At 40.0% G+C, this 9,686-nt stretch overlaps 1 non-coding gene across 1 annotated transcript; it reads right to left on the reverse strand.

The window, feature by feature from the left end:
• Window positions 1–1,277: 1,277 nt before the first annotated feature.
• On the reverse strand, window positions 1,278–1,384 carry LOC127077970 (small nucleolar RNA R71). Its single transcript, XR_007787727.1, has one exon. It is a non-coding gene; the product is annotated as a small nucleolar RNA R71 (small nucleolar RNA).
• Between the last annotated feature and the right edge of the window lie 8,302 nt (window positions 1,385–9,686).

The raw sequence follows: 9,686 nt of genomic DNA on the forward strand, positions 1-9,686 counted from the left end.
GGACAGTGTAAATTGGACATTAATTCTAGATCAGGGCGAGAGCAATTTTTAGAGTTAATTAAATTCTAATCTTTTTCAAAAAGTATTTTTAAAGGTTGAATGTGAGGACGAGAGTTAAGCATTTGAATTTAATTATATAACCTAAGTCAACAGAGCGAGAGTTTGAGATAAGGGTGTTTAAACGATTAGTGTTTTCTTAAAAAGAGTTTCTATAGATTCTGTTGTTTTCAAAAGGTGATTTTGGACTTAACCAATAAGTGACAGCTGCGTTAATATAAAGTCATAGTCTATTCAACAGAGCGAGAGTTTGAGAAAAGACTTTTAATCAATAGTATTTACTGAAAAGATTTATTTTAAAAAACCAAGAAACCAACGAAGATTTGATTCCCTAATTACGACGAACTACATACCGATATCCGCTTTATTGATATTTAATCTAGATCTTATTTTAGTTTTAACTTTTCCCCCGAACAATCAAAGTATCATCCGCCTTAGCTTTACGAAGTAACCTTAGATAACGGTATATCGATTCATAAGTCCCTGTGGGATCGATATCTTTTAAAACTACGCGATAGAACTGTGCACTTGCAGTTTGTACCCCAAATTCGACTCATAAAGTCGCGATCAAGTTTTTGGCGCCGTTGCCGGGGACTTTTATTTAGTCGATATCGTAACTCTTCTGTTACGCTGTAGAGACTAAGGCTTTTCTTTTTCTTTTCTTTCTTTCGTTGATTTGTATGCCACACACTCGCTCACAAGGCGAGCCGTTCTACTTACGAATCAACGATATCGAACTATATCTCCGAGTCTTACGACGAATTCGGGAATATCGTGCTGCAAACAATCTCCCTCCTGTTGAACTTCCCGATTTCAAAAATATTTTCCCTTCGATACCCGAGATGGCAGAACCAGCTCGTGCTCTTCGAGATTACGCCGCTCCATCGCAAGATGAGCAGCATTCGAGTATTGCTCCACCCGCAATCGAAGCAAACAACTTTGAACTTAAACCTTCACTGTTGTAGGCAGTGCAACAGAACCAATTCTCTGGAAATCCTACCGAGGATCCAAACCTTCATTTATCCGTATTTGTCCAATACGCTGATACTGTTAAAGCTAACGGTGTCACTTCAGAGGCAATTCGACTTCGTCTTTTTCCTTTCTCGTTAAGAGATAGCGCTAGACGATGGCTTCAATCTCTTCCTTCCAACTCAGTCACCACATGGAACGAGTTGAAGAAAGTTTTTCTTGCTCGATATTTTCCGCCGAGCAAAACAGCTATGTTAAGAGCCCAGATAAATGGATTTAAACAGAAAGATAACGAGTCTCTTTTCGAAGCATGGGAAAGATACAAAGACATGATGAGACTTTGTCCACACCATGGTTTAGAGGACTGGTTAGTAATTCATACCTTCTATAATGGTCTCCTGTACAACACGAGGTTAACAATAGACGCCGCCGCAGGTGGTGCACTGATGAACAAACCTTATGCTGATGCTTACCAACTTATCGAAAGCATGGCTCAAAACCACTATCAGTGGGGATGCGAACGAACAATGGTAGAAAAACCTCAAACGAAAACTGACATGTACGAGATAAGTAACCTTGATCATGTTAATGCAAAAGTGGATGCTCTGGTCCAGAAAATTGAAAGTTTAAACGTATCACCTCCAGCCACCGTGGTTGCCATAACTCAGAATTGCGAAGTCTGTGGAATCCAAGGTCACACTCCTGGAGATTGTCAACTCCTAACAGGAATCCAAGCGGAGCAAGTAAACTATGCTCAAGGAAGCCCCTACTCGCACACCTATAACTCAAATTGGAAGAATCATCCCAATTTTTCATATAAGAGTAATAATGCTTTATACGCACCTGGACAATCTCCAAATCAAGCCCCAGCTATACCTCCGGGATATCAGAAGCCGATCCCATCTACACCTAACAATAACGCCCCTAGGAAATCCAACTTGGAAATCATGATGGAAAACTTTATAGCTTCTCAACAGCAAACCAATAAAGATTTCCTAAACCAGAATGTACACACTGGCGTCCAAATTAAACAACTAGCAAGTAAAGTAGATGCCCTCGCTACCCATAACAAAATGCTGGAAACGCAAATATCACAAGTAGCTCAACAACAAACGCCTACTGCTGCCCCAACTGGTACATTTCCTGGCCAACCCCAACCTAACTCAAGAAGCCACGCTCATGCAATTATACTGAGAAGTGGAACGGAAGTGGAAGGACCGTCTGACCCAAGGATAGAAAACCAAAACTCTAAAAAGTCAACTGAGGAGGAAAGTGAACCTAAGGAAAAGGAAGAGAGTAATAAGGAAACCGTAGAAAAGAAGGAACCTTATGTACCTCCACCACCTTATAAACCACCTATCCCTTACCCTCAAAGGCTTATTAAAACCAAAGATGCGGACCAATTCAAAAAATTTGTTGACCTACTAAAACAATTAAACGTCACAATTCCGTTTACAGAAGCTATTACGCAGATGCCCTCATATGCCAAGTTTTTAAAAGAAATTCTTTCTAATAAAAGGAAACTTGAAGATAGCGAAACCGTTACACTCACCGCTGAATGTAGCGCTATAATCCAGAATATGCCTCCTAAACTTAAAGACCCAGGTAGTTTCTCTATACCCTGTCACATAGGAAAATTTGTCATTGACAAAGCCTTATGCGATTTAGGAGCCGGTATTAGTGTTATGCCTTTATCCATATGCAAGAGACTTGAAATGGGAGAATTAAGACCAACTAAGATGTCTGTGCAACTAGCAGATCGTTCCGTCAAATATCCTGTAGGAATTCTTGAAAACGTTCCAGTGCGCATAGGTCAATTCTACATTCCAACTGATTTTATAATTATGGATATTAGAGAAGATGAAGTTACACCCATTATACTGGGAAGACCGTTCTTAGCAACTGTCGGTGCAATCATAGACGTAAAACAAGGACGACTCACTTTTGAAGTAGGAGAAGAGAAAATTGAGTTCATTCTTTCCCAATTTTTGAAAGCACCTGCAATAGAAGATACATGTTACTTCATGGATATCATCGATGAATGCATAAAAGAAACGGAGTTAGAAAAAGACAAATCATCTGACTATCTCATAGAAGACAAACGTAACCAATGTTTAGCAATAACACCGGATCCTACGCAATGCCTTAAGAAACCAACCCTAGACCTGAAAACACTTCCCAAAAATCTGAGATATGAATTCCTAGACTTAGAACTTGAACGACCAGTGATAGTTAATGCTGACCTAGGAAGACTCGAAACAGAAAAACTCTTGCATATCTTAAGAAAATATCCAACCGCACTAGGTTACAACATCACCGATCTTAAAGGAATAAGTCCTTCTATTTGTATGCACCGCATCATGCTAGAAGAAGACTGTAAAACTTCTAGGGAACACCAGAGGAGACTAAACCCGATCCTGAGTGAGGTAGTGAAGAAGGAAATAACTAAGTTATTAGAGGCAGGTATCATATATCCTATATCTGATAGCAAATGGGTTAGTCCTGTACACGTAGTACCAAAGAAAGGAGGTGTAACAGTCATTGAAAATGAAAAAGGAGAAACTATAACCAAACGAATCGAATCGGGATGGAGAATGTGCATTGACTATAGGAAACTAAACAAAGCAACCCGAAAAGATCATTTCCCTTTACCATTCATTGACCAGATGTTAGAACAATTAGCAAAACATTCTCATTTCTGCTATCTAGACGGTTACTCAGGTTTCTTTCAAATACCGATTCACCCTGATGACCAAGAAAAGACAACGTTCACGTGCCCTTTTGGTACCTTCGCTTATAGACGAATGCCGTTTGGCTTGTGTAATGGTCCTGCAACCTTCCAAAGGTGCATGATGGCAATATTCGCCGATTTTCTAGAAAACATCATGGAAGTATTTATGGATGACTTTTCCGTATGCGGACAAAGCTTTAAAGAATGCCTTGAAAACCTAGAAAGAGTTCTAGAGCGATGTGTAAAAGTAAACCTAGTACTTAATTGGGAAAAATGCCACTTTATGGTATAAGAAGGAATTGTTTTAGGACACATCATCTCGAACAGAGGAATTGAAGTAGACAAAGCCAAAATAGAGGTAATCGAAAATCTTCAACCCTCGAAAACTGTGAGAGAAGTACGAAGCTTCTTAGGACATGCCGGTTTTTACCGATGATTCATTAAAGACTTCTCTAAAATAACTAAACCTTTAACCGGGCTATTAATGAAAGATGCTGAATTCATATTCGATAATAGATGTTTAGAAGCATTTCAAACGCTTAAACAAGCACTGATCTCCGCGCCCATAATGCAGACACCAGATTGGAATGAACCATTCGAAATAATGTGTGATGCCAGTGATTACGCTGTAGGTGCTGTTTTAGGGCAACGAAAGGATAAAAAGCTTCACGTTATATATTACGCAAGTAGAACTCTAGATGAAGCACAAATGAATTACGCCACAACCGAGAAAGAACTTCTAGCAGTAGTGTTTGCGCTAGATAAATTTCGATCTTACTTGGTCGGAGCCAAAATAATCATCTACACTGACCATGCTGCTATCAAATACCTCTTAACAAAAAAGGATGCTAAACCTAGACTCCTAAGGTGGATCCTGTTGCTACAAGAGTTCGATTTGGAAATCAAAGACAAGAAAGGAACTGAAAACATAGTAGCAGATCACCTCTCTAGACTTGAGAACCTTGAACCGGAAAGAACATCGATCAACGATGATTTCTCGTACGATAAACTTATAGCTACTTTGGAAGAAAATAACGCTAATAAACAGGTAGAAACCACCTTAGCTATATCTGTTACACCATGGTACGCTGACACCGTAAATTATTTGGCTGCCGGAATAGTTCCACCTACTTTATCCTACCAGCAGAAGAAACGATTCTTCTATGACATAAAACACTATTATTGGGATGACCCCTTACTTTTTAAAAGAGGCCCCGATGGTATTTTCCATAGGTGTATACCCGAAGAAGAGGTAGAAAATATAATCCAACACTGTCACTCCACTCCTTATGGTGGACATGCAAGTACATCCAAGACCTGCTCTAAAATCCTACAAGCCGGTTTCTATTGGCCAAATATATGTAAGGATGTACATGCAGCTATTAAGAAATGTGACAGATGTCAACGCACAGGGAACATATCTAGACGTGACGAGATGCCACAAAAGGGCGTTTTGGAAGTAGAGATTTTCGACGTGTGGGGAATAGACTTCATGGGACCTTTTCCATCCTCTTTCGGTAACAAATACATACTCGTGGCAGTTGACTACGTATCAAAATGGATTGAAGCTATAGCTTCTCCAACAAACGACACACGAGTAGTAACTAGAATCTTTAAGAATATAATATTTCCAAGGTTTGGTGTCCCAAGAATAGTAGTCAGTGATGGTGGATCGCATTTCATATCCAAGGTACTCGAAAAACTACTGCTTAAGTATGGCGTAAGACATAGAGTAACGACACCTTACCACCCTCAAACCAGTGGGCAAGTGGAAGTGTCTAACAGAGAAATCAAACAGATATTAGAGAAAACAGTCGCCACTTCAAGGAAAGACTGGTCATTGAAATTACCAGAAGCTTTATGGGCTTACCGAACTGCTTACAAAACTCCCATAGGGACAACCCCATTTAAGCTCATTTATGGAAAATCCTGTCACCTCCCGGTAGAATTAGAACATAAAGCCTATTGGGCTATTAAAAATCTAAATTTAAACTATAAAGCCGCCGGCGAAAAGAGAATCCTTGATATAAGCGAATTAGAGGAACTCAGAAGAGACGCTTACGAAAATGCCAGAATCTACAAAGAAAGAACAAAACAATGGCATGACAAGCGCATATCAAGGAAAATCTTCAAACAAGGCGATACAGTCCTTTTATTTAACTCTAGGCTAAAGTTATTCCTGGGAAAACTACGATCTAGATGGTCAGGTCCTTTTCAAATCACCAATGTTTTTCCCAGTGGAGCAGTAGAAATTAAAGGCAAATCTATGGAACCATTTACCGTAAACGGGCAACGTCTAAAACATTATCACTATGCAGAAAACAATGAAGATTCGCAAGTCTTGCACTTAGACGAAATGCCTCCAGAACTTATAGATTATAATTGATAGTTTTTATGTCGAGCTTGCGACATTAAACAAAGCGCTTAGTGGGAGACAACCCACAAATATTTTATTTTTTTTTCTATTATTAATTTTTTATTTCTTCCTTAATTATTCTTTTAATTTTTGTTTAGTATTCATTCTTAATTTATTTTAATTTATTAAAAAGTTTTCTCTTATTCTTTCGGCATTTGGCCAAATCCTGACTAAAACTCTTGTTTTTCTTTTCTCTAGCTAACACTAACTTGATGGGACAAATTGATCGTATGGGTATCAAATTCAGAGGAACAGCTCAGAAACAAAAGTTTGAGGAACTAGCCACGAGAGAGATGCTACCTAGTTTGTATGCTGATGACTGGGCAATGACTGCCCTTGGACTAAGACAAAGTGTCCTGTATTTGCTGAGTCAGATAGGATGGGAAACTGCTCCTATCCGTAGACAATTTGTCACTTACCGGAGACTGACTCTAGAATTCCTTAGTTCTCTGATCTACCTACCCAGCCATGGAAAAGGAATAAGCAGAGGTTTCATCCAGTTCAGAATGTTTAACATGGAGTACCAATTTAATATTCAAGACTTTACCAACCTTTTAGGCTTCCCTACATCCTTTGACACATTCACAGTGAGCCAAGAAGAACTTTTCGAATATAGAGAACTTGAACACTTTTGGGGAAACTTGACTGGAAATGACGATCCCGAGGAACATGAGTTTCTCTCTGGAAACATACATAATCCGGCTTTTCGTTATTTCCATAAGATCCTGACCCACACCTTATTTGGGAAGAAACCAAACAGTACCACAGTTTCACGTGATGAACTCTTCATCATATTTTGTGCTTCCCAGAACCGTCCAGTAAACGGTGCCACTTTTATGTTGGCAAATTTAGACCACCTTATCCAAGATGAACGAGCACCAATTCGAATAGGCGGCTTGATAACCATGATTGGTAATGCTATCGGATTACGTCAGCCTATGCTTGACTTAAGCCCTTTTTGTGGCATTACTACTATGAGTATACCCTTCCTCTTCAACACTATGTTTATAGCAAACCTAGGATCTGACGAGTTTGAGCTTATAATTAATAACCAAGTTCTTTGCCTATTCACCATGCCCGATCCTAGGACTAGTGTTCATAACCGCAATAACTGGCTCTACAATCTGAACGAAACCCCCTCTCCTGCTAGATCCACTGAATCCATCCAGGACTATGAGATTTGTGATGACCCGATTCCTTATGCTGAATCAGACCCTCAGACACCATCTGGTTATTATGATATTGATCCTCCTCCTCAACCTGTTCAGACCGAAGAATCGGCAATACCCGACCTTAGACATCATATGCCCGGAACTGATTATAACACCGCCATTGAAGCTTTGATGTCAGAACAAGACGCCCTCAGAGAAGAGTTCGCTAACTTGAGACACGAATTTCTGGGACACATGAACAGTATGACAAATCAGTTTCACGAGTTGCTATACCGTGTTAACTCCTTTGCTCCTCCGGCCAGAGATCGTGCAGATGGATAGAAGTTTTTTTTCTTAGTTATCTAGTTTTAGTTAGTTTTATTATTTAATGTTATTTCAAATTATGTTCGTATTTGTTTCTCTTTCGCATTTTTGTTTTTTCTCCAATGTTACATTATGATTATTTTATGAAGCTATTGAATTATCCTATTTTATTATGAATTATGCAATATCTATCAAAAAAATGCTCTCTACTGTTGTTGCCTACATAAATTATTAACAATATAATATATTTATGCACTATTATACAAAGTAGAATAGCATGCAGGGAAATTAAATAGCAGAATAAAATAATCTGAAGAAAAACAAAATAAATAATAAAAATAAATTACCAAAATCATTATGAAGAACGCAAGCAAAAACCATGCCAAAAAGACTGTGTGACGAGCGTCACACAACCTATCACGGACGTCACGCCAAGTGCTTGTGACGCCCGTCATGCCCCTGTAACGACCGTAACACCTTGCTGGCCAGGTGAACGTTACAAAGCCGTTGGAGACGACCGTTACACCTCTTCAACTTTTTACCTTCCCCATTTATTCACATTTACCCACATTTATTTACTTTTCAACCACTCCCTTTCCAACTTCAAATTTTTTTCCTATAAATACCCACCATACCTTTCTTCCTACATCACAACTATTCTATACAATCAAATATATTTTCTTTTCTTTCCTAATTACTTCTTCCAACTCATTCATCGGTATGGCGGGAAATCAAAATTTTGGAAACATCATCTTCCGATCTGAAGATGATAACTATCAAAGAGAGCAATTCGAGCGTTTCCAACAACGAGGTGTCACCTCTACCAGGTATCCTGATTCAACTTGTTTACAACAATTAGGATTATTTCAAGGTATCGAGTGGATGCTCCGCCTTGCCGATCTAACCTTTCTATGCACGCATAATCAACCCACCTACCCCTCCCTAACCTTAGAATTCTTAAGTTCATATGCGTACAACACTCCCACCGGTGAAGACGAATTCTTAACCGGTACCGCAACCTTCCGTATGTTCAACACCGAGTACTCCCTATCCCCAAACCAATTGAGTACCATGCTACAATTCCCCATAGAAGGTCAAGTCTACCCCAGAATCCCTCCAAACCTAAACTGGAACACAGTTGCCGCTTTCGACCTCTTTAGGAAAATATCCGGTGTAGATGCCAACAACTGGGAAGAGCTCCTTGTCTCCCATATACATAACCCAACTATCCGGTACTTTATCCGCATCCTACAAAACACAGTTTTTGGAAGACCGAACAACAGCAAGGTCAACGCAAAGGAAATATTCTTCCTCGAATGCGTCTTCGAACCAAATGCTAAGGTAAACGCCGCCTCCTTCCTATTTCATCATATCCGCACCTTATGTGCTAGAGGCCGTCAACCTTTTGTAATTGGTGGATTAATCACCACCATAGCACTTGGCTTAAACCTAGGGGACCGACTCCAAACTTTAGAATCCTTACCTCCCCTCTTTATGGATATAAGCTACTGTCGGTCCAGCCGCCTAATAAAGAACAGAGTAGGCGGTAAATATTACCTTATGATGAATAACCAGGCAGTCCCAAGCGTTGTTCTACCCAACATCGCCTTAACCGATGTCACCAATCCCAACCGCCACCTCTATGATCTGAATGCTCCCGAAGCTACCGAGCCTTCACATACAAACCCGTCTACCGACGAGTTCGAAGAAATGGAGCAAGGTGATAACGCTCCTGCACAACAATCAGTCCCGCTCAACCCTTCCGATACTGCAGCTGGCCCATCCTCCCGACGTCGTCGACGAAGAAGGCCTGCAACCAACGACGACATCATGGATGCTATTGATGGTATGCAAGCACAGAATCTCGAAATGATGTAAATGATGCGCCAAATGCAACAACAACAGGAAGAGAGGAATGCCATAACCGACCAGCGGTTCACTGATTTGCTTAGCAGGTTTGACAACTTAGAAGTACATCCACGATCACCAGGTCCAAGAACAAGAGGCGGCAGGCAGCCTTAACTTTAGTTTTTTTTCC

Source organism: Lathyrus oleraceus, chromosome 4, assembly GCF_024323335.1.
Source record: "Lathyrus oleraceus cultivar Zhongwan6 chromosome 4, CAAS_Psat_ZW6_1.0, whole genome shotgun sequence".
Classification (NCBI taxonomy): Eukaryota; Viridiplantae; Streptophyta; class Magnoliopsida; order Fabales; family Fabaceae; genus Lathyrus; species Lathyrus oleraceus.